Here is a 24,594-nt window from a genome sequence, read left to right on the forward strand (position 1 = left end):
GTCTGAGATCAAGTCTGGCAGAATTTAATTTCTGGTGAGAGCCCTCTTCTTGGTTTGCAGCAATCACCTTTCCACTGTGTCCTCACTTGGAGGAGACCTAGCGAGCTCTCTGATGTCTCGTCTTCCAAAGACCTTAATCCTACAAATATCAGGGTTCCACCCCTAAAACTTCATTTAACCTTAATTACCTTCCTATAGGCCCCATCTTCAAGTATAGTCATATTGTGGGTTAGCTTTTCAAGTGTACTAGTCTGGTGGGGAGACACAATTCAGTCCATTGCAGTAATTAACTAAATAATACGTGCAATAAAGCCACACAAACTTTGTTGTTTGAGAGATTGTAAAATGAAAATTACTGTTTTGATTTGCCATAAAATGATTACTGGGTAGCTTGAACATTTATTTTTAAATGTGAGCCATTTAATTTCATTTACTTAACATTTTTTGTTGTTGTCTTGGTCATTTCAAAACAATTTCTAAAATGGTCTCCAGTCACCAAAAGTTGAATTTATCAACTTTCCTATTGAGGTAGGAATAAGGGACAGTTTTGAGTTTTGATACCAGATTCTTAAAAGGAGACACTGCTGTAATTATTTGGAAGTTATCTCTGAAATCACTTCTATGTTCCATAGGCTAAGGATTAGATACAGTCTGGGTGGGACGTCTTTTTAACATATATTTTGTCCATGACAAGTTTCCTAAACTAACTTTCCCTATATGAAGACTTACATATTTATGCCTTTGCTGAAGGTTCTGTTCACCATGTCATATTGCTAATATTTGGTCTCTTTAAATCATAAGCATAATGTCAATCTTCATTTAATAGTATTTATAGTATGTATACATTTATAGAAAATAACACATGACGTGTTGATAGTAAATATATTCAAAGTATATGTTTCCTTTAAAATTATATTGCTCCCATTGAGATGTGTAATCTTTTTTTTTTAATGTTGATTTATTTATTTATTTATTTTTAATGGAGGTACTGGGGATTGAACCCAGGACCTCATGCATGCTAAACATGCTCTTTACCACTGAGCTATATACCCTTCCCCCTAAATGTGTGCTCTTGACTCTGTAGAATTAGAAAATCTCTAGTAATACTAACAACTGGTATATATTGAGCACTAATCATGAACTTGTAAGATATTATGCATTGTCTCATTTATCCCTCAAAATAACTTAGGTATGTATGATGTATTGAGGTATAGGATCTGTGTGTGTGTATATATATGTAAGTATATACACACATACTGTAATGTGTGCATGTGTGTTAATGTGTGTGTATAAAATGAGTCCTAAAAAGCTAGTGGTCTGAGGCCATCAATATAGTAGACATAGTATATAACTGAGAAAGGACTTAGATCTGTCATATATGTTCATACTCACAGTCAGTGTCTAATCTTCTTCCTTGTCTTTTTTTACCCTGTCTTTATCTTTCTTTTTCTTACTTCCTGTGGTCTCCCTGGTGACCAGCTCTCTCTTCATTATTTGTCTGCTTCTTCACTCTCTAAATTCCTGACCATCTTCCTAGTACTTACTAGTTGTAGCACAGGTAGAATATTCCATCTTTCTTTGTCCTCTAGTTCTTACAAACCTCTTTGGCAATGTCTTGACCTTCATATGGTCACACTTTTTTGGTCCTAGTATCCGTCTCTTTCCCCACATTCCAGTCTTCTGAGACATTCTTTTTGGATGCATTCCAGGGGTTTCATGAAAAGACCATGACATATTAGATCTCCACTGAGGGAGAGATGCTGGTTTTGTGACTATTTCTGTTATTTATTGAATAAAAGCAACTTAATACCCTGTGTCATTCGGTGTTTGAAATACAATAGTGAATTAACTAAATTACTGCCTACATGGAGTTTATAGTCTAGCGATAAAAATAATGCCTTAATTATTTTTAGCTTTTTATACTTTACCTAGTGCCGTGATGTACATTATTTCATTTGATCCTCACTACAATCTCTATGAGACAGAAAGGAGAAGTTGTAGGATCCATTTTGCCATGAGGGTATTGAGGCCTTGAGAAGTTTGATAATTACTCAAGGCCACCAAAATATTTATTTTCAAAGTTAATTTATTAGCAGATTGAGATCATAACTATTTTATTTATTTTAAATTGAAGTGACTTATTAGAGTTTCTTGGCTCAGTATTTTTGACGGAATTTATAGTTATTCCTTTGATAACAATTACCATAGTACATGTATACCATGGTATCAAGATTCTGACAATTATTCTGGCATATTTGGTGACAGAACAGATGCACTCATTCCTTCTGAAACTCAGACATCAGAATGGCATGTGTTCTTACTGCTACTTTCTCTAGAAACCAGATGCGTTCAACTGGTGTCTGCTTCTGAAAACAGGGACACTGCCACATGAATTCCCCCAAGTATGGATACCAACAAGTGTCAGATTATTTTCTGATGATTTGAGTCTTCTATAAGGGAATTCTGTGAAGCAGTTGCCCCTGAATTTTTAAACCCTTGTGTAATTTAACATAATTTTTGTGCATCTGTCTCTCATCAATTTACATTTATCTCATCCACATATTAAACCATTTTTAATAAGCAAAAGCATTTTCAGTGCCACTCATTTGTTATGTGTCAGTTTATCGCCAGTTAAATGAGTTTTGGCCCTAAAAATGTAGGCACCTTGCAGAAGAGGTTAGAGGGTTTACTGATTTCATTTTCTTACGTGATTTAACAAAGTTTAATTTTCAAAACACATTCATTTGTGCCTCAAAATAATTCTGTGAGTCAGTCAGGGCAGGTAATGTTGTCACCTTATCATGTATCAGAAAAACAAGTCCTAGAGAAGGTTAAAAACTTGTGTGAAATCATAGAACTAGTAAGTGGCAGTTTTATTCTAATGTAAGTCTTTTGACTTCACTACATCACATTTTTCACGGTTATATTTCTACTTTGTATCTTAGGGGAATTTATAGATTATACTTTATCAGAAACATTACCTAATGTACTCAAAGATTGAAAAAGGCAAACATGCATAGCTGGAAATAAATAAAACTTGGTGACATAAAAAATAATATCTGTTGTTAGCTAGTATCCAATGCATTTGCTTAAAAACATAAGCATTTTCTATACAAAATTAAGATATTTTCAGTTTACAATTAGCAATTGTTTGGAACAGAAGTCTCTTGTTATCTACCCTACAAGTTTTTAAAACTACAGCATAGAAGTACCTTCTGTGGTAAGAAATAGGAGAAATTTAATTGACCTTGTCCAAATTAACCCAACTTTTCAGGCTTCCTCCTCCCATTTTTCAAAGCTCAAAAACCAACTCGCCTCACCCATTTTCTTATTATCGGTGTATATTTGCAGGTTGTTAAAAGACACAGGTATCTCTTATCATAAGTCATAGCAAATTTAAACTTATTAAACATTAATTCTTCTCCAGAACTGTATTCCAAATACTGAAATCACTAACAGTACAGGACTTTTTAAGCAACCAAGCTCAGAGCTGTAAAGGGACTTATCTATGACTGACTACACAACTTCAGTCTAAGCTTCCTGATCTCATGTTCATTCCTTTGTTCAAAATTGTTGACTGAGCACACATTATCTATTAGGCACTAAGCAAAGTGGTTTTCCTTCCATTTGACCCTTCGTACTTTAGCAAGGGATTTGAAGTCAATGGATGAATTTCAGAAAGATGTTGATGCCTCATAATTTTTCCATAATTTTTATAGGTTTGCATATGGCATTTTTCTTGGAGAGGAGCTTGTATAATTTATCAGATTTTCGAATGTTCTGTACATATCCAAAATTTTCACAATTTGAGAACCATTGCTCTACAAATTGGCCCTCACCTTCTATCATTCTAAGTACTTTCAGACAATGGTAAGCAGAGCTTTCTCTGGCTGTTATGAGAATGCTATGCTTGTTCCAAGTTTCTGTCTTTTTCTTTCTTACTCTTTTCACTTACTAGAAAACTGAGGTATATTAGAAAACTGTCAGGCTGATGATTATGTTAGAAATTATTTTCAGAAAATCTTCATAACTTCAAATAATGTTTTTAAAAATTTTATCTTCTTAACCAAATTTTATCATTAATTCAAGATTTGGGGGGAAAAAGAAAGTTGTGACCTATCACACAAGAAAATAAAACATGTTAAGTAGTTTAAGCCAGGTATTGTAAATACATTTAAAAAAGTGAGTACCTTTGTGTGTTCCCATTCCCACACCCTGTGACTGCCCATTCTATACCTTGCTAATGGGTCGTGGTACTCTTTTCCACTGAGCTTGAAATCTAGTCTTGAAGTCATTCTCATTCTAAGAGTTGAATGCTCCTAAGTTAGTACCTATTTGCCATCCCTGAAGAGTGCTAAATATTTTGCCTATACAGTCTTCTGTCTACAGAGCTACTCTGCAGTAATTGCTCACCATTGTTTTACCTTTGTAGCAAATGATAACTGTTACATATTTGCAAAGATTTTGTAGAGAAATGACCTGAAGGCTAAGGAATGTTAAGGAATAAGGATGCATAAGTGAGAATCTTTGTGCAGAAAATCAGATTGAAGCCAATTAAGTTTAGACCAGCCCTAGAACATTTCTCCATGGGGCGGAGAGGCTGAGATGAGCCTTGAATTGTCGAACTTTCCTACCTATTCTTTTCCTATCCATCATATTGCATGTGTGTCTTGGCTTAGCAAGCTGTCCTCCCTCTGAGAAGGGCCCACAGTCTTTATAAGGTTCAACTGACTTCACACAGGTCCTTGCTTGCAGCATATCTAGAGCAGTGGGGCCATCGTGAGACCTTTGGGGAAAATCACTCTTTTTGTGGGACTTGCCTGGAATACTGCTATTTCTGTTCTAGGCATAACAGCCACCGATTGATGCACTGATTTCTTTTGATCCTAAATGACTCTTTTTTTTAGTGCATTAAAATAGTCATTTTTTGGGTTTTTTTTTTTCCAGTGAGAGACATCTGTTTCTTCTGAGCACACTGAAAGTTTGACACATGTTGTTGATCAGAAGTTGTCTTAGGTTCTGAAATTATAGAGTAGAAATTATGGCCTTCTGTAGAGTCAAATTTGGGCACCAGAAGTATCACTCAGGGACATGTGTCATCGTCAGATAGCTTCTCATCTCTAATTACAATATGAAACAATTAACGTAGCATCTCTGTTTTAAACATAATTCTTTATCTTGAATATAAAAGAAAAAGCAACAGAGAAAACACAGCAGATTCACTCATTATAATTTTTTTTAAATGCCTTATTTCCTCTATCTTTTATCTTGATGGCGATGCCAACTGTGATTTCAGAAAACAACAGCAAGTTACTGTCCTTGCTTGAGTGCTGCTTCTTTTGGTAACACATTTTGATGTTCTCCTTTGTCATGGCAGGAGACGTTTCAGAAGCATATTTGTGAATCTACTTGACTTATTTCATTTCATTGCTGTTAACTCAGTAACTAGGATGTTTGTTAACCATGTAATAAAACAGAAGCCAATTATTTCCGAAGGTAATTGCATGGAAAGCTGCTGCAACAGATCCAATATAGAGGAACTTTAAAAAGGAGAGTTCTCCACTAATTTCATAGTTTATGAAAAGCAATGTCCAGCTTATGAAGGCAAGAGCAGAACCCCTAAGTACTTCTCACCAGGAATCTTTCCCCAGGGCAACACTGCCTACTTCAATCATTGTCCCTGATATATCTCTGCAGAAAGATTTCTTCTTGCCTAACATTGTCATTTGGACTTAACGAACCCCCTTTGAGAAACAAGTCAGATCAACTTGTTACATAAGTTGTCAACAACACAGATGCTTCACATTAAAAGGGTCCTAGAACACCTTCGATGCTAGTGTCTTGCACAAAATTGGCTAATCTCCCTGACAGCATTGCCTCTGAGTGTAAATGTTCAGTGATTAAGGTTCATAACATTCCAAAGTAGGTTTTTTCCCTTCTTAAAAAATTCTGATTGTTGAAGAACCCCTTCTGATCCTTGGTTATAGTTGATTATTTTTATGTACACCTATCTGATTCCCACAGAGATGCCAAACTCATTCTATAAAGTAATGGGCTTTTCCCCACAGGCTCTTTTGGTTCCTTCTTTATTCTTCATCTCTATTTGCCTTTTCTATTCTATATGCCCACACAGCGCTTAGACTCCTTCAAAAGGAGAATTGAACCACGTGATGTAATTGCTTTTCAGTCCCGGGAATATTTGGGGTATCTTAGCCAAGGGTAGAACTCGGTTTACTGCTAATGCTGAAATACACTGGGAAGGCAAAGTGGGGTGTATTATTTGAGTAGGCAATGAAAATCATTTCAGTGGTTTTCAGTGAATTCATGCTACTTAGCCAGAAACCAAAATTTACAGTCACCAGCACACATTTTTCACTGTTTTTCCCAATTACATAATCTCTTTTTTAATTGAGGTATAATTGCCAAATGACATTATATTAGTTTCAGGTATACAACATAATGATTTGATACTTGTATATATTGAACAATGATCACCAAGTCTAGTTAACATCCATCACCATACATAGTTACAATTTTGTATGTGTATAAGATCTTTTAAGATCTACTCTCAACAACTGTCAAATATGCAATACAGTATAACTATAATCACCATGCTGTGCATTACATCCCCATGACTTATTTATTTTATAATTGAGGGTTTGTACCATTTGTCCTCCTTTACCTATTTCATCTACCTTTCACCCCCTGCCTCTGGCAACCACCAATAATCTTTTGTCGAAGTCACAACTAGCGTATCCTCTCATCCTGTCCTCTAAAAATAGAAGGATGAAAATTCCCCAACTCTGAGAGAATCCGTATGGAATATATTATATGATGTGCAGAAACTCTGTGATCACACTTTGGGTAAAATCTTTTTGCTTAAGCAGCACTTCTTGGAGCAAGTCAGATAGAACATGGAGCACAATTAAGAAGCACTTACTGTGGGGGCTGACGGTACTTTGCATGCTGCAAGAGATAGAGAAAAGCGCTTCTAACAAAGACTATTTTACAAATTTCACTGATCTGTATATGAAAAGTCTTACTTATATCAACCCTAAGCTTCATCTACTGAATGTTTTGTCTATTTCTTTTTCCTTAGCAAGTGTAGCTTGATGTGGCAAAAAGAATGTGTGTTTGCAATCAGGGGATCTGGGTTCTTAATTATCTCTTTCCCTTACCTGGAAACAGATTAAATAATCACTTAGCTTTGTTGGGTATCAATTTCTTGTTAGCAAACTATGGATAAGATAAATACACACACTTCAAAGTTATTTAACAGGGTCAAATGAGATTATATATTCAAATGAATTCTACAAAATATTTTGTATACATTCCATTATCAGTGAATTTTTGTTTGTTTTAGTTTTTCCAGAGGGAAGTGTATTCTCAAGATATTACTAGGTCACTTTTTCAGACTAAACAACTGTTCTTCTTAATCTCATTCAAGAAAGGTGTCACATCTTTTCAACTCAGACCTTCATACTTTTCAGTCTCTAGGATGTATAAAACTGTATTCCAGACCCTTTTTTTTCTCCTTTAAAATAGAGTTGCCTTGGAAACCAGGGGAAAAGTTCATTTCCTTCATTCTAGGCAAATGCATTCTTTTTATTTATAAACAAAGGCAATATGATCTTCAGAACATTCTAGAGAGAAAACAGCTCATGTTGTTTAGTATTTATATAGCAATCAAGGACTAAAGGCGTAATAGCTTCTCAGAAATGAAATTATTGTCATATCTACTTATTTTTTTTTCAAATACAGTTTTTACATGAGTCTCTTTATTAAAGAAATGGATATGGAGACCAAGAACTCGATGCAATTTCTTAACATAATTGCAGCTGACCATTGTCTGGGGTCAGACATGAAAGATTACATTCTCTTTTCCAATTGCCTTTAATGTATTGTTTGCAGGAATAAATGCAAGTTATCTCCAATCTAATCTAGTCAGTTGTGTAAGAAGCCTTTGCTATAATAATTTGGTTCCATGCTTTGTGTCATCTTGGAAAAATTTGATATGCTGATATACTAATAATTTATCCATTAAAATCTATAAAGTCTTCTAAAATAATAGTATTGAAATTAGCCCTCCGGATTTTCTTTTAGTTTCTTAAGTTGAGCAGAAACCATGCTAACTCAGTATTACAACATCCCCCCTTCCTTCATGTGTTAAATTTGTTTTTACTTTAGATGCATGGTGGATAATAGTGATCCCATATATAATATCTGCACTCATTTGAACCCTTTTAATTGCATGCTGCTTGAATTTTAATGTTATCTTAGTCTGTAAGAGTTAGGTAGCCATCAAGCACAGTCTTATAGACTGCCTATTCAGTTACAGCTATTTTAATAATAATAACTAGCTTTACTGAATGTGGATTGTCTGTTGGTGTTTCATAAATTTTAGAATGTAAAGGGATCACTTGGACATCCTGTTAAAAGGATATTCTGATTCACTAGGTCTGGAATAGGACTTGAGATTCTGCATTTCGAACAAGACCCTAGGCAGCGCTGACTGTAATGGTCTAAAAGCCACACTTTAAATAACAAGGCCTTAGGGCATTTAATTAAGGCCCTAGGGCATTTAATTAAGCTGATGTGAAAGGGTTTTGCTTTTCTTTTTCTTAATTTAAAAATTCTATAGACCTTGATGTTGTAGAAAGAACAGGCATTTGAAATCAGGTGATCTGAGTTCCCTCTCAGACTTTTCACTTAACTTGCTAGTGTTTCTTTTGTATATGGACCTCTGAAAGAGAGTATTTGCATTTGTTATTTAACGTCTACCCATCCCCCCAACCCTTTTTGCAGTCATCACAGTTGACATTTTGTAGCAGGCATAAGGGAAAGCAAAGTTGGATGGCAAGTTACCTAGCACTTAGTAAGGGAGACAGGCTAGTTTACAATTAATTATAATATATAAGTATTGTATAAGTATTTTAACTACCACTCTTGGCAGAGGGCTCAATGAGGAAGGGTCTAAGATGAATAGACAAATTACTACATTAGGACCAGCTTCATGGAAGAGTGACATTAGGTTAGATCTTGAAGGCATTGCACCAAAGCCTATGCTTGATAGGTACTCAATGAATATTTGTGGAAATGAAGGAAAGAAGGAAGGAAGGAAGAAGGGAAGGAGGGAAAGAGTCAAGGAGTAAGTGAGGAATGCTGCCTTTATTGAGAAAGCATTCTAACCAAAGGTAAGGTGATTTGGACATTACTATTTAATAAATTGTCATCGAAACTTGCTGAAATGTATGGTACATGTGGAAAGAGGCAAGAGGAGATTGGGAAGACAAGATGGTGCCAAAGCATGAGGGACCTTGATGGTGAAGTCAACAGTTCTTAAAGAAAAAAGTCAATAATTTTACAAATAGTGCTTGTGTTCGTTGGCGGGATGAAGGTTCACGCTAGTGCTGGCTTGAATTTGGAAATCAGTTTTTCTCTCTGGTTGGTTCTTCTCCTCCCACGCAGGCCTGGGCGTGGCTTGTCTTTCCTGCCAGCAAGGCATATGCCAGCAACAACCTGACACCCTGTAGGTGTGTCTGACTGATCAGCAAGCCCAGCAGATTCTGGTTCTGTTTTTGTTTTCGTTTTTCTTTTACCAGGTACTAATTTAAATGTCTTTTGACTTTAAAATGAATATAGAACAAAAAAAGAGATGAAATGAGGCTGATGATATAGAAGCATTCTTCTCAGAATGTAGACCAAAAAAAATAAAACCACATTTCAATCTAATGTTTTCATATTTCTTTTTAATAAGCAATTTAATGAAAATGGAAACTGTATTGCTACTTAATGAGGTATAAAATTTTTCTCATTTAAAATTATCTACAAGGCTGTGAAAAGAGAGGTATAATCAAGTATTCTGGGTAATACGGAAAACAATGGGAGCACTTAGATTGGTCTTACCTATTTTAGGCATTTACTAAGCCTGTATTTTACTCACAACTGGTCTTACTATCTTCATCTCCAATCCACATAAGAGGCAGGATTGTGCAACAATTAAAAGCAGAGATTCTGGATCTAGGCCTCTGTGTTTAATACTGACTGTCAATTTCAGTATGAAATTGAACAAGATAAGTAAGCATGTGTCTCTTTTTTTTTCTCGCCTGTAAAATGAGATTAATGATAGCTTCTATATGATTACATTTATATTGAGAATCTAATGGATTGATATAAGTAAATTATCAACATGCAATCGTGTCTGGCACATATTAAGTGCACAGTAATTATCTATTATTGTTCAAAAAAAGGGATCATTCTTTTGATCACCCAGTGTTATGGGTTCTATCAGAAGCTTGGCTAGAATCCAGGCTCTTTCTACTCTTAAGTGAGTCACATATCTTCTTCGGGCTATTTTTCCAGCTGCAAAATGGTAATCATTACTACATTACAGAAATGTTGGGTGTATAGATAGTGTATGTGGATCAGCAATACAGATTGCCCTCATCTTCGCTTCTAGTTTTTTTTTTTTCCACTATATGCAGACAAAAATATAAACTTTTTTTTCCCTCTTTCATGTTGCTTATAGGCAAGCCTGAGAGAAGATTGAGAGGTACTGTTACGTTTAGTTGAGAGAGACATAAATGGAATCCCCAGGGTACCATACTGGGACCAGCATCATGAATTCTCTCATTATACCAAAGGAAATGTGGAAAGTCAGGTTTTTTTTCCAACATCTATATCTGATGATGCTGTGGCACCCTGAGGTGTTGGCAATCAATGCATTATATTCCCTAATTGCACCAAGCATTTTCTCATATCATACATGGGCTTTACTTTTTTATTGCTCATGATGATTTTCCAAAAGACTGGTAAGATTTTCATTCAAAATTTTATACAATAAATTATAATATTTCTTCCTTTGAAGTTTTACCTCTTTGGTCTCTCTGTTGAGAGAAAAGTATATTAATTTCAATCTCTAATTGTACAGATATGACAAAGAAAAAAGTCTCTAAATTAGAGTTAATCCACTAGGGCCAAGCAGAAATTAATGAATTCAATGCAAGTTTCTCAGATAAATTCTAAGAGTCAGACACTGTGTTAGATGCAGTTTATGTAGCGGGAAACAATCCAAATGCAATACTTTCTGCAGGGAGTTTATGTTTATTTCAGATAAGTGGAAACTTTAGGTAATGCCCGGCACTCCAAAGAACATCCTTTGTACTGTATGATTTTGTTATCTAAACTCCCACATGCCCTGTGTCCCTACTAAAAAAGAAAAATTCTCCTTTATTTATTTATGTAAAATTAGTTCTATTAAAGTATAATTTGTATTCAACAAAATTCATCATTTTAATTGGACAATTCTTTGCTTTTGACATATATACTATATATAGTGTAACTGTCAACATAATCAAGACATACACCTTTGCCATAGTCTCAAAAATAAAAGTTACCTTGGGCTCCTTTACTGTTAGACTCCTTCCCCAACTCCAAGTATATTCTTTCCTAACATGTCATAGAAATAAAAATAGTATAATGCTTTTGAATTTATTAGTGTTGATATATCTATCAATCATTTGTTCCTCTTTAATTTTATTTCACCTCATTTCATTTCCCTAGATGGATACACCACCACTATTTTTCTTCTCCATTTACCAGCTAATTATTACTTTGGTTGTTTCCAGTTTGGGACTATTGTGAACAATGCTGCTATGAACACTCAAACAAAGTTTTTGACTGCACAATATTTTGATTTTTCATGGGTAAATTTTGGAGTAGGATAGTTAGGTCGTATGGTATGTTTAATTTTATAAGAAACTGCCAGATTGTTTTTAAATTGGATGTACAGTTGTATTCTTACCAGCACAGTGTAAGACATCAATACAATCTACTTTCATGCCAATACTTGGTTTGGTCAGTCTTTTAAATTTTACCCTTTCTAATCATGTATCGTGGTTGAGCATGTGGTTACATTGCATTTCCCTAAGGTTACTGATGTTGAATTTTTTTCATATGCTTAATTTACATTTATATATCTTCTTTGTTGAAATGTCTATTTAAATGTTGAGCTCTTTTTTAAGTGTTTTATTTTTGTATTGGATTGTTTTTCTAATAATTGAATTGTAATGGTTATTTATATATTCTAGGTATAAGTTCTTTATCAGGTACATATTTTGCAAATGGTGGCTTGGCTTTGCATTTTTTTAACTGTGACTTTCACAGAGAGAAAAAAGTTTTTTTTTTTAAATTAAATTCAAGTTACAGATAAATGTTTCTTTGGTTTTAGAACTTTTTGTGTCTATCTTAGAAATATTTGCCTAATCCAAGGTCATAAAGGGTTGCCTCTTTGAGGAAGTTTTGTGTTTTCTTTTACATGTTTTCTATTTTTTGGTTCTTATCATTAAGTCTACCATCCACCTCAAATTAAGTTTTGTATAAAGTATGAATTAATAGATTGGGAGGATTTTTTTTTCTTTATTGATATTCAGTTGTTTCAGTTTCACCATAATTTATTTTTAACATAGTAATGATTGAGCTGAGAATTGACCACCTGATGTTCTAAGAAACATACCCGGAGTCGTGCACAAACTCACACCACTTAATTCATGAGCTCCTGCATAAGAAGTCCGTATACAACTCCCTGATTAGAAGCTTCCAACTTACCTTCAATGAGCAGACAAGTTTGGGAACCACTGCTTTAAGCTAGTCCTGCTATTATTAACCACAGCTTTCAAATGAGTTAACTGTGTCTCTCCGAGATTAAGGCACTCTGACTCCAGGGCCCCATGTTCTCAAATAATACATTATATAAATTGCAATTAACTTAAAAACTCTAAATATATACATGTGATTTATGCATATGTAAGATTATATATTCACATAAATATACTTATAAAATATGTATACGTGCATATATAAAGACATTGGAAGCATGCAAGAGTTGATAGAGAGTAGAGAGTAGGAAAATTGGAAAATGTAATTTGGGGATGGTCAGGGGTGTGGTGTTGTGGTTGGAGCATTTAAGAAACATTTTGAGAATTTGAGGTTTGAACCGAGTTTGGAAAGAGAAGTAGTTATGTAAGTACAAAAAATGGGGAAGTTTCTTTGAGGGCAGATGGAGCAGCTTGGTCAAATGGCCTGAAGCATGAGAGAGCACGAGAGTTTGAAATCGGCAAATAGTGAAAGGAGATGGTGGTGATCTGGGAAGAGCCAAGATGTGGAGTCAGAGCTGAAAGATGTGCCTAATTCAGGTACTGGAATGTCCTGTATTCCAGGTTAAGGACTCTGAAGTTTACCATTTATTAGTTTTGCTGAATTTAATCAATGACTATTATAGATAGATTCACCATTAATGCACATCATATGCAGAGTTTTGATTTTGAGTACAGTGCTGTAGACGGCAGTGAGCGCCAGTTCTCTTCACATTGCAGTGAAACCCTAAGTCCTTTGCAGGCGGATGCCACATTTCAGCATTAATTGCCAGATGCTACTGTCAAGAAGCACATTTCCCTGAATAGACTCCTATTTGCCAGTTCCAGGGATTAGCAATATAATTGGGTGTCAAAATGCATCCTTTCCACATCTTTCTCCACTCTTCCCGCTGTTTTCATAAAAGGAAAACCTAAAAGGAGTAAAGCAGGGGATCTTATCTAACTCTGGAACTCAGAAACGTATAATGATAAGCAGAGAGATGTTTCCAATTTATATTTATAACCACACAGAGAAGTAATTGTAAAATTTTCCTTTTAAATGCTTTTCTTCATTCTCACATTCTTTGTAGAAGTTCAGGCTTTCCTCACCTCTCCTGAATCACTGGCAGGGTTCCCTGACTTCAACACTTTCCTCCTCCAAGCTATCTTCCACACTGTCAAAAGAAGGATTGTCTGTTTAAACTTTAACTTTGCCCATTATTCCACTTCTAAATCCATTGTTTCCTGTTAGGCATTATAGGATTAAATTCAACCTCCTTAAAGGCTTGCAAGGCTCATCTCTACCTATCTCTTCAGCCTCATCAACAGCAAACCCTGACTCATAGAAGTCTTGCATTTCTTGTAGTTTTCTATTATTTCTTATCTCTGCTTTCCTTTGATTTCTTTGCTCTACATATTCTTTCCATCCTTTTTTCACTTAATTAATCCTTAACAATTTTTAAAATTTTTATTGAAATACACTTCATACAGCATAAAATTAATCTATTTAAATTTTAAGATTCAGTGATTTTATTATATTCAAGCATTTCTGCAACTATCACCAGAATCCAATTTTAAAACATTTTCAACACTACAAAAAGATACTTATGTCCATTAGCAGTCACTGTATATTCCCCTCCCCCTAGCCCATGGCAACTGCTAGTCTAATTTTTGTCTCTGTAGTTTTTCATATTTTGAACTCTTCATATACATAGAATCATATAATATTTCGCATTTTATGCCAGGCTTCTTTGACTCAACACGATGTTTCCAAGGTTCATTCATGTTAGAGCAAAACTATTCATCAAATTATAGACATTAAGTTGCTTCCACTTTTTGGATACTATGAAAAATGCTGAGACAAAATAGATTTTGTTCTTGCTTTTTATCCAGTCTGACAATCTTTGCATTCTGATTGAATTGTTTTATCCATTCACATTTAATGTTATTATTTATATGGTTCTATTTAGGTGTTCCTTTTCTTTTTGTTTTCTGTGTCTGTGATTTTTTTTTTTTTTTTAATTCAAGTAGAGTCAGTTATAATTGTGTCAGTTTCTGGTGTTCAGCATAATGTCCCAGTCATTCAGATATATACATATATTCATTTTCATAATCTTTTTCCTTAAATGTTATTACAAGATATTGAATATAGTTTCCTGTGCTATACAGAAGAAACTTTTTTTTAATCTATTTTTATATATAGTGCTAACATTTGCAAATCTCAAACTCCCAAATTTTTCCCTTCCCACTCCTTTTCCCCCGGCAACCATAAGATTGTTTAGTATCTTTGAGTCTGTTTCTGTTTTGTAGATGAGTTCATTAGTGTCCTTTTTTTTTTTTTTCCCTTTTTATGATTCTACATATGAGTGATATCATACGGTATTTTTCTTTCTCTTTCTGGCTTATTTCACTTAGAATTTCGCCAGGTCCATCCATGTTGCTGCAAATGGCATTATTTTATTCTTTTTTTCTAATCACTGAGTAGTAGTCCATTGTATAAATATACCACAACTTCCAATAATAATTGGAAAAGAAAACTTGTGTATTATCTTATACATCCTCAAATCAATAGTCTCAATTAGACTAAGGTTTTGGAATCAGGCATATGAGGATCAATTGCCAAATTCTAATAAGGCACCTTTAAGATTTTCTTGCCTCCTCTTCTGAGTTGTTGTAACAATAGTACCTAAAGAGTTTTGCAAGGTTTAATAAAATGACATTTAAGTATCAGTGCAGTTCTTAGTACACGGTAAATATTCCATAAATTTTCATTGGTACTATTATGCCCATTTTACAGTTGAAAATAACTGAAGATCTGGGAAAATAAGGGTATTTGACAATAAGCTTAAAGCTAATAACTCAAAAAGGAAAGACAAAAGACAAGTATTTGAAGGTATATTTCAAGACTCTTTCCAACACCCCTAATTATAAACATTTAATAATAAAGATTGGGTGAAGGAGTCAACAAAGTTCATGTGCCCGTTCATGTAGATGTGTGCTTAGGAGCCAACTGTACTTTATCCTTACTGGTGGTTTTAGTCATTATCCTAATTAGCTCAGTACAAATATATTTAAACATTAGGAAAATAAAATCTGTGTTATTAGATATCAGATAATTTTCAGCCAGTTTTTTTTCCATCCAGTACATTTGGAAGCTAGTTTTTTGTAACATAGAAAGAAAACCTACATCTTTATTGCCATTTGGAATGTAGTAAAAGTCAAAATAGAAAATCCCCACCAGGACTTTATACCATCCTCTATTGTAGCACATACTCTGTGTAAAATGGGAAGTAATTGTTAGTTTATGCATGAATATCCTTCTCTATAGTGTACATTCTTGGAGTGCAGAGTCTGCATCTTTATATCCTCATAATTTGCATATTGACTGTCACAGGGTAAATAACTGATAAATATTTGTGAAATCAAATTTAACAGATTTGAATATAAGTCATCATTTTGCTAACCATTTGGCAGATGTATTAGCAACTGAGTTTGGGGAGAATTTAAGATCTCTAATTTAAGGTCTCTAATAAGGTGACTAAGTATTAAATAATGTGGTAGAAGCTTGGTTAAAAATGAGAGTATCTCCCTTTATTCATTATATAAATTATTATTGTTATCTTTTTTTTTGTTGGACACCAACTATGTGCCTTGATCACATTTAAAAGTATCTACAAACCTTACAAAGACCTTCTAAGTCATATTGTAAGGTAAGCTAATTTATTTAACAAAAAATTTGAGAGGCTAATATTACCTGGCGTTTTTCCAGGTGCTTATATGATTCACCAGTGAACAAAATTTCCCTACTTGGTAGAAATTACGTTCAAGTAGATGTGATAGGCAATACTCAATAAACAGAAAAAAAAGTTTACATAGTATATTAGAAAGTTAAGTGCTATAAGAAAAAGAAAAAGGAGAGAGGAATAGAGGAAGGGGAACTCCAGGTAGGAAGTAAGGTAGTTTGCAACGTGAAGAGTTTAGAATCAGCTCTTTAAGCAGATGACACTTGAGCCAAGAATTAGGAGAGTAATTTGAGAGAAATATGGGTGAACTTTGGAATCATCAAGTTATCTATAGAGTTTGCTGGACCACCACAAACTTCTGTTTGCACGTCTAGTAAAAACAGAAAAGAACACTTACTTTGTCCAGCTTTTTAACTATTAAATATATGTGTAAATTATTTAGAACGTGACTTGCATAAACTAAACACTGGTTAATGTTAAAAAAAATAGAATGTGCTAAAAACGTGGATCATGTTGTACATAATTGCATGAGAGGTGAGGTGTTGACATAGTTTGCAAAGCTCTCTGTTCCATTTCTGGGTGAATACCACACATTTCTAGGGCTTCAGGTATTCCTGAGAGTGTAGCTTAGCCCTGTAATTGCCAAATTCTGTGTCTTTTGTTTCCACTTTTAAATTCGAATGAAAAGAGCAAAATAAGTCTGTTGGGAAATTGGCCTTGGAAATATATTAAAAATCCCTACTAAAATGCATTAAAATGAATTTAAAGGGGAAAAAAAGTACACATTTAGAATAGTAGGGAATTTGACAAGCTGGTGTCTAGACATTTCAATACTTGCTACTTTCAACAAAAATTCACTTAATGGAATAAAAATTTTGAAAGGATGTTTGGAATAAACATCCAGAGCAGCTGCTTACTTTGGCAGTGACAAAATTAAACAATTGGCATCACCCAGCCTTCAAACGGCAGGATGACTTGCACGAATAGAAGGGACTATGATATTCATGCAGATTCATGTAGGAAAAAAAAAAAAACTATTCAAAATATTTACCACTGACTTAATCCTGACAACAACAAAATTTCGTGCTGGCTTTTATCCACTGTCCCTTCAGGACTCTTGTCAGTGATGTTAATAAACCAGCAGTTCCTGTGCCTGATGGAAGGAAGTGCGGCCATTGTCTGTTCTGTCAATTAACTGCCAGAGAGAAGAGATTTACATGATGGACTGAAAGTGCTCTTAGAGGAGCATTCTTTGGACTGTTAAAGTGAGGACTGGAAATCCTCAGAATGTTCAACTAGCTAATGAGTTCTCTTAAACTTTGAGACTCCTCAGACACAAATCAGGGACAAAATAACAATAGTAAGTGCTTGGAGAAAGATAAGAAACCTCTTTTTTTTAGCATGCTATGTGATACCAGTATCAAATTTACTCATTCTCACTTTTTCATCCAATATTTATTACACATCCTCTAGGTACTGGGCACTACTCTAACAATTATCTATTCAGGGGTTAGCCAAATGGGAAGCAATTCGTATTGTGAACAAGCCTATTGTCCAGTGAGGGAATGAGACATTTAATACTCAGATAAATGACAACTGTAATAAGTAGGTATTTAATTTAACTAGTGTACATTAATGTAGTCATGCAAATTGTTTAAATATTAAACCACCTGTGTACCAAGTAGAAAATAACCATTGTCTCTTTCACCTGGGCCCTTCTTCTCCTGGAACACTGCACCTGCCCTGGACGCTTCACTATCATTCAGCAATACGTCACCAACACTATAGCAAAATGGCTCTGCTGTAACATCTTGATAATCTTGTGTATCTCCACATAGGTCACACAGGCTGAGGCTAACCTGTAGTTTAACCCAAATCTTGGTGGAATGCCCTGTGATCTTCTGTGGAACATGGAAGTATAGGTAGTCTTGTTAGAAGCTGTTGAAGGACTATTTCTCATTGACCTCTGTATCTTGCAGGAGGCTGGGATGAAGCAGTTTCCTATCCACCTTCCTAGTGCCAGTGAGGCACTGGGGTTTTCCGTATCACACCTCTCCCCCTCCTCTGCATCAAGCTGTAGGCTGTAAAACTGCTTTGCTGTGGTTTAGAATTGAATCCCCAGTGGTAGAAAGACCCACCACTTGTGTTGTCTGGCATGTGAAACCCCAGTTTGATACCATTCACTAATACTAAAAACGTGAGTTGCCAATGCCATACTGATCTTCCTTATGTTTTGAGTGTGAGGAATAAACTGTCCATATTGATTTGGGCTCATGTCTCTTTCCTGGCTGAGTCTGTGCGACTGTGGCAAGCTGCTTAAGAGCTGCCACGGTGCTGATGCTTAGGGACAACTTGACTGCTTGACACCTGTCAAGCAGGAAACTCCGAGGATGAGCTCCAGCACTGAGGATAGAGTGACATTTGTTGGTTCATGTCTGTACCATACCAGTCATTTTATATTTTGAATATCACAACTAGTGAAAGTAATAGAAAGGAAAATACAGTATTTCAAAAGAGAATATAAAAAAGATACTAAAATTAGGTTTGCAGTTTAGAAATGGATCTCTATGAGAATTAGCATTTCAACTAAGATCTAAGGGATGAGTAGGAATTGACCTGGGGGAACAAAATGATAGCGGGAATTTTCCACGATTCCAGGCAAAAAGAACGGTACATGTTAAGACACTGAAGTGTGTAAGAGTACACTTCATTCAATGAACTTGAAGAAAACCAACGAGACATTATACAGCCCATTGGATAGAGATATCGCTTCTCTGCTGACAGCCTAGTAAAATCCGTGTAATCCTACTAGTAAAGCAGGAGTTCCTGAGACATTAAATAGAACAATGTAATTTTGTTGCCGCGCTATGCGGGAGACACGTTGATAGCTTCAGTGGTGAACATAGAGATGCTTAAGAAGCCCTTTACACTGTGAGCTTCAGGAAGACAAGGATGTTGCCTTGTGTTGTATTCATAACTGATCTCATACCAGAGTGCTAGCAGTAATACTTGGTAAATGAAAATGTGAGAAAAGGAAGGAAGAAAGGAAGGCAGGCAGGAAGGAAGGAAGACAGGGAGGAAAGGAAGAGGGGTGGGAGGTTCTCTATTTAGAAGGGTATAAAATTTATAAAATGCCTGGGATATATTAGGCCTGCAGTAAATATCTGTTGAAAGACTGACTGGGGGAGGAGAAAGATATAATAAAGAAATTCCATACACTGAAATACATAATAAAATAAAATGAATAAATTACAACCTGAAAAAATTTATCTGGCAATTAATATAAGTTCCAAATTCCTAGCATACATTTTTGATGTACTCCACACAGGTCTCCCTGAAGAATTTCTACTGTTGGCTTGTTGAGGGCAATTTTAATAGAGAAGATGGACACATTCTAGACTAGTCCCAGGACCAGGGGTGTAGGGTTGTAGCATTATTGGCCTCAGTTGGGTGGGGTGGACTGTCTAGTCAAACAAAAATAATAGCCTCTAAAGACAGTACAGGCACAAACTGAAAAGCCTCAAACTGAATATGAGTAAGCTTGAATTTTATTGTAAAGGCAGTAAGAATAACTAAAGTTTTTTTGATCAAGGAAGAACAGGCTACAAGGAAGGTTCATAAGAAACAAATACAGTGGAGTATGTAGGATGACTTTCCAGAGAAAAGCAGAGACTAAAGACAGAGGACGTAATGTGACAGTTGCAGAAATCTCGTGAAGAGCAGAAATGAGGACATACCTTCAGTCATCATAATAAAAACAGTAGAGAGGGAACAAATGGAATTTATGACTTGCTGGGCATAGGCAGAACAGTAGTTTTGAGATTGAGACAGATAAAAAATGTGTGACACACAGAATAATAATTTATTAATTCATTTTCTCTTGGTTATGTCTTGAGTTTTTATTCTTTTAATAGTCTGTCCATATTGAAGAGCAAAATTTTGTTTTTTTTATGTTATCTAAGAAATTTTTGCTTCTCTCAACATCATAAAAATCATTTTCCAGAAGTTCTATATTTTTATATTTTACATTTAGGTGTATAATTCATGTCAAATTATGTGAATTGTGTAAAAAGGTGGTTTGATTTTACACACACACAGACACACAGTCTCTAATTCCTTAACGCCATTTATTGAAATTATTATTTCTCACACATTGAAATACATTTTTATCTTTGTCAAAAATTAAATGGCTGTGTACATTTTCAATTGACTATATATATTTGAATACATTTCTGGATTCTCTTCTATTTTTGTACATGTTTATTCTTATACCAGCACCACACTGTATTATTGTAGCTTTAGAATTAGTCTTGAAATCAGACAGCTTAAGTCGTACACTCTTGTGTTTTTTAAAAGATTATTTTAGATACAGGTTTTAGAGACAGTTCATTAGCAAATTTACAAAAAAAAAATCTTGGGGGAATTCTAACTTGGTTTGCATTTTATCTATAGATTAATATGGGAAGAACAGATACCGTAATATTGAATACTTCAATTCAACGGCATTTAGTGTTTCAATTCATAGACATGGTATATCTTTCCACTAATTTAGAATTTCTGCCATTTCTCCCAGTAATGTTTTGTACTTTTCCACATAAAGGTTTTTCATGTATTTCATTATTTTTTTCTAATAATTTTAATGTTTTCCCTTTTTTCACCCTCCTTCTGTTATTCTACTGCACATGTTAGTGCTTTTAGTATTGTTCTAAAGATCTTTGAGCCCCCTCCCCATTCATTGTTTTTTAAACTTTTTGTTTCTCTCACTGCTTTGCAGAATGGATTTCTATTGGTGTCACTTCATATTTAGAAGCTCTTTCTTCTGTTATCTTCATTTTTTTTGATAAGTCTACCCAGTGATACTTTCCTTTCTAGAATTTACATTTGGTTCTTTCTTATAATATTGTTTTCCTGCTAAGATTACCTATCTCTTCATTAATTAAGGACATGTTACCTTTAATTTCTTTGTGGTATTTTTAATAGCTGCCTTATGGTACTTTCCTATCATATTCAATATATGAGCCATCTAGATATTGGCTATCATTGCCTACTCTTTTGTTTAACTTTGGATCATGTATTTTATTTCTTTGAATATCTGGTAAGATTTTATTTTGTGCTGGACATTGTCATTTATATGTTACAAAGATTCTGGATTTTATCTTTTTCTGAAGATAATTAATTTTTGTCCAACAGTGCAGCTACATACTGGCATTCACTTTGATGTAGAGTTGGCTTTAGGTTTTGTCAGTGCAGATATGTGAGAGTCCAGGATAATACTTCAGCTCCCTTTACCTGACTGAGCTAAAGCTCCAAAAATCTTTCCCCATCCCCACTTTCCAGAATCTTGTCTAGGTTTTGATTTAGACATTCTTACCCCAGGCCTAAAGTAGACTTTATACTAGGGTAGGACTTGGCAAACTTTTTCTGTAAATGATCACATAGTAAATATTGTGGTCTTTGCAATTTTATGTGGTCTCTACTGCAACTACTCAGTTCCACTATGGTAGCACAAAAAGTTAGACAACACATAAAATAAAGGTGGCTGCATTGCAATAAAATTTTATTTACAAAAACAGACAGTAAGCCAGGATTTGGACTTTGGGCTGTAGTTTGCCAATTCCGGCTTTAGTGGCCATTAATCTAAAGGCTGTCGCTTTGATGCCTGTGGTGTTAATAAGGTTTATGAATGTCTCTAGAATGCTAACATCCTTCTGCAATGCTCAGCCTCCAGTGTTTCTGCTCTGCTGTCAGCCATGTAACAGTTACTTTGTGATTAGCCCAGTGTAAAGTATTGCTCTGTGTAAATGGAGCCCAACTCTCAGCCAAGGACTTAAGGAACACCACCACCACCACCACCAACATCCCCTGACTTTTGGAAGCCCTGCTCTGCTGCCCTACTCCATATACTCATCATTTATTCTGCCCCCAAATCTGATCTCTGCCTCCACAGTTCAGTCACAGTGATATGCTTGGGCCACAGCCCTTTGCACCTCGTCCAGGAAATTGTCCTCATGCACAAAACAGTGTGTAATCATAAGTCGTACCTAGTGAGTTTCCCATAGTTCAAGGTTCACAACCTGGCATAATTAGCTCATAGTTGTCACTGTGTCATATCTAGAGGAAGTTTTGAATCTTTTTTATTTTTAAATAATAAAAATATAAATATCTAACAATTTAATTAATAAAAATGAATTTAATTTACTCACAGTAACTGAAAATGCAAGGTTCATTTGACTTCAGGTATGGTTTAATTAAGAAGTTTTCTCAGTCATTAGATCCTGTTATATACTTGGTATTTTATATGCTTTGCTTTCTTCTGTATGACAGTTTTAACCTCATGTTGATCACTTTTATTTTAGAAGTAGTGCCTTTTAGAGTTTAGACTTAAACATCCTCACACTATACTACCAAGAGAAAAAGTACATACTTTTTATCATTCAGATGATGAAAGACAGCTTTTATCCCAGAAGCTACCAGTAACATTCTTGCCTTTGGCCTGACGTTAATTAGATGCCTAAACCCAGTCAAAGTCATTTGACTGGAGTGTTGAGGTAGAGTAATTGCTCTAAGATACTGCATCCTCATCTCTGGAACCAGGTGTGGAGATAATGTCTCCTAAAATGTATGGCCGAGAAAGTCTCCTCCAAAGTCTAGGTGTTCTTGAGGGGAGAAAGGGAATCAGTATTAAGAAGAAGACAGTAAAAATTTACCTATGGTAGGTTTTTTCTTTAATGGCCAAAATTACTACATGCATATGTATATACACATAATGGCAATAAGACACTCATAAAAATTTAAATTTGAGAAAAGTTATATGCATCTGTTCTTATTTCCCAGTGGAAAGCCTTCCTGAACTTTATACTTTTTACATATTAACATTTACTTTTAATAGCACTTATAACCAGATGTTATGCTAAGCTATTCCTGTGCAATTTACAATCTAAATTTGGTCCTTTTACATATATTAGTCATCCAATTCCAAGTCGCTCAGAATTACTCCCAAGTAAATGTTGAAATGAGCAGAAATTGCATCAGAGAATCTGATGGCCAAAGATAACCCTGGTACTACAAACTTATACGCTTATTAGAATGAGTAGAAGCAGGGAGGAGATGTTGGCTTTCTGCCTTTTTACCAAAATGATAAAGTGGAATGTAGGGTTGATGGTAGTGGTGTTTGGGTCTGTGTTATATCTCTTGGGTATTATCCACAGCTTCTAGGCTAGTACAGCTGAGCAGGGGGTATGTGCTTCATATATACCAACAGATGCCTTGAATCATACATTAAAAAAAAATCCAATTATTATCCTTTCACCAAATACCAACTACACTCTGCTGAGTACTTGAAAACATCTCTCTTATGAGTTTATTATTCTCATTGGATGAATAATCTTAAACACACACAATTAGTTCAGTCTTCTAAGAGGCCTCCAAACCTTTCTAACCATAAAGTATACTAATAAATTTTGAGCACTTATTATTCAAAATATCTATATTTATTAATTATAAGTTATATGCACTCATGTTTTTAGTGGTTAGGAGAAGGAGAACCAGTTTTGGATCCAAACTGCCTATGTTTGAATTCCAGATCCGTCCTTTCCCAGCTGTGTGACCTTGAGTGAGGTAGTTACTATATCTATGCCTCACTTTCCTCATTTAAAAGGGAATGGAAGTAATACTATTTACCAAACAGAGTTGTTGTGAGGAATACATGTGTCTCTCACAAATTTAGGCTGTTGTTGCTATCTTTTATTATCATCTTATTATTTTATTTCCACATTACATACATTATAAACATAAAATGAAAGGAAAGCAGTGGTGAAACTTAAAAAATACATGACTGTAAGTTCTAATATTTTTGTATTAGAACAACCATTGGATATTTCAGAATAAAAATATAGAATACAGAGTACTTTATAATGCCACCTATTTTACATTATTAAAATCTAAATTAAAATGTAAAATTTATCATGTTTTCTTCCCACACTCCAATGGAATTTCTCTTGTACTCCCTAACCACATTTCTGCAAAATGTGGGTTCTCACTGGTTCCAGAATGTATAGCAAGTATCATCTTATGAATAACAAATTAACGAACATATTTTTAGAACTTGTTTTATGATGCCACCTAAAAGCTTATTGTAATGTTGGCTGTTATTGCCGGGCACCTAAAAGACTCCCCTACTGTAGTTCTCTGCTGACCTATGTCCTCAACAAATGAGTCAC

The 24,594-nt window shown here is 34.8% G+C and overlaps 1 protein-coding gene across 4 annotated transcripts in view; it reads left to right on the forward strand.

Annotated features, from left to right (window-relative positions):
- The window catches only part of LUZP2 (leucine zipper protein 2), a 423,667-nt gene that overhangs the window by 345,443 nt on the left and 53,630 nt on the right, over positions 1-24,594 (forward strand). The window lies entirely within an intron of this gene.

Source organism: Camelus ferus, chromosome 10 (genome assembly GCF_009834535.1).
Source record: "Camelus ferus isolate YT-003-E chromosome 10, BCGSAC_Cfer_1.0, whole genome shotgun sequence".
Taxonomy (NCBI): domain Eukaryota; kingdom Metazoa; phylum Chordata; class Mammalia; order Artiodactyla; family Camelidae; genus Camelus; species Camelus ferus.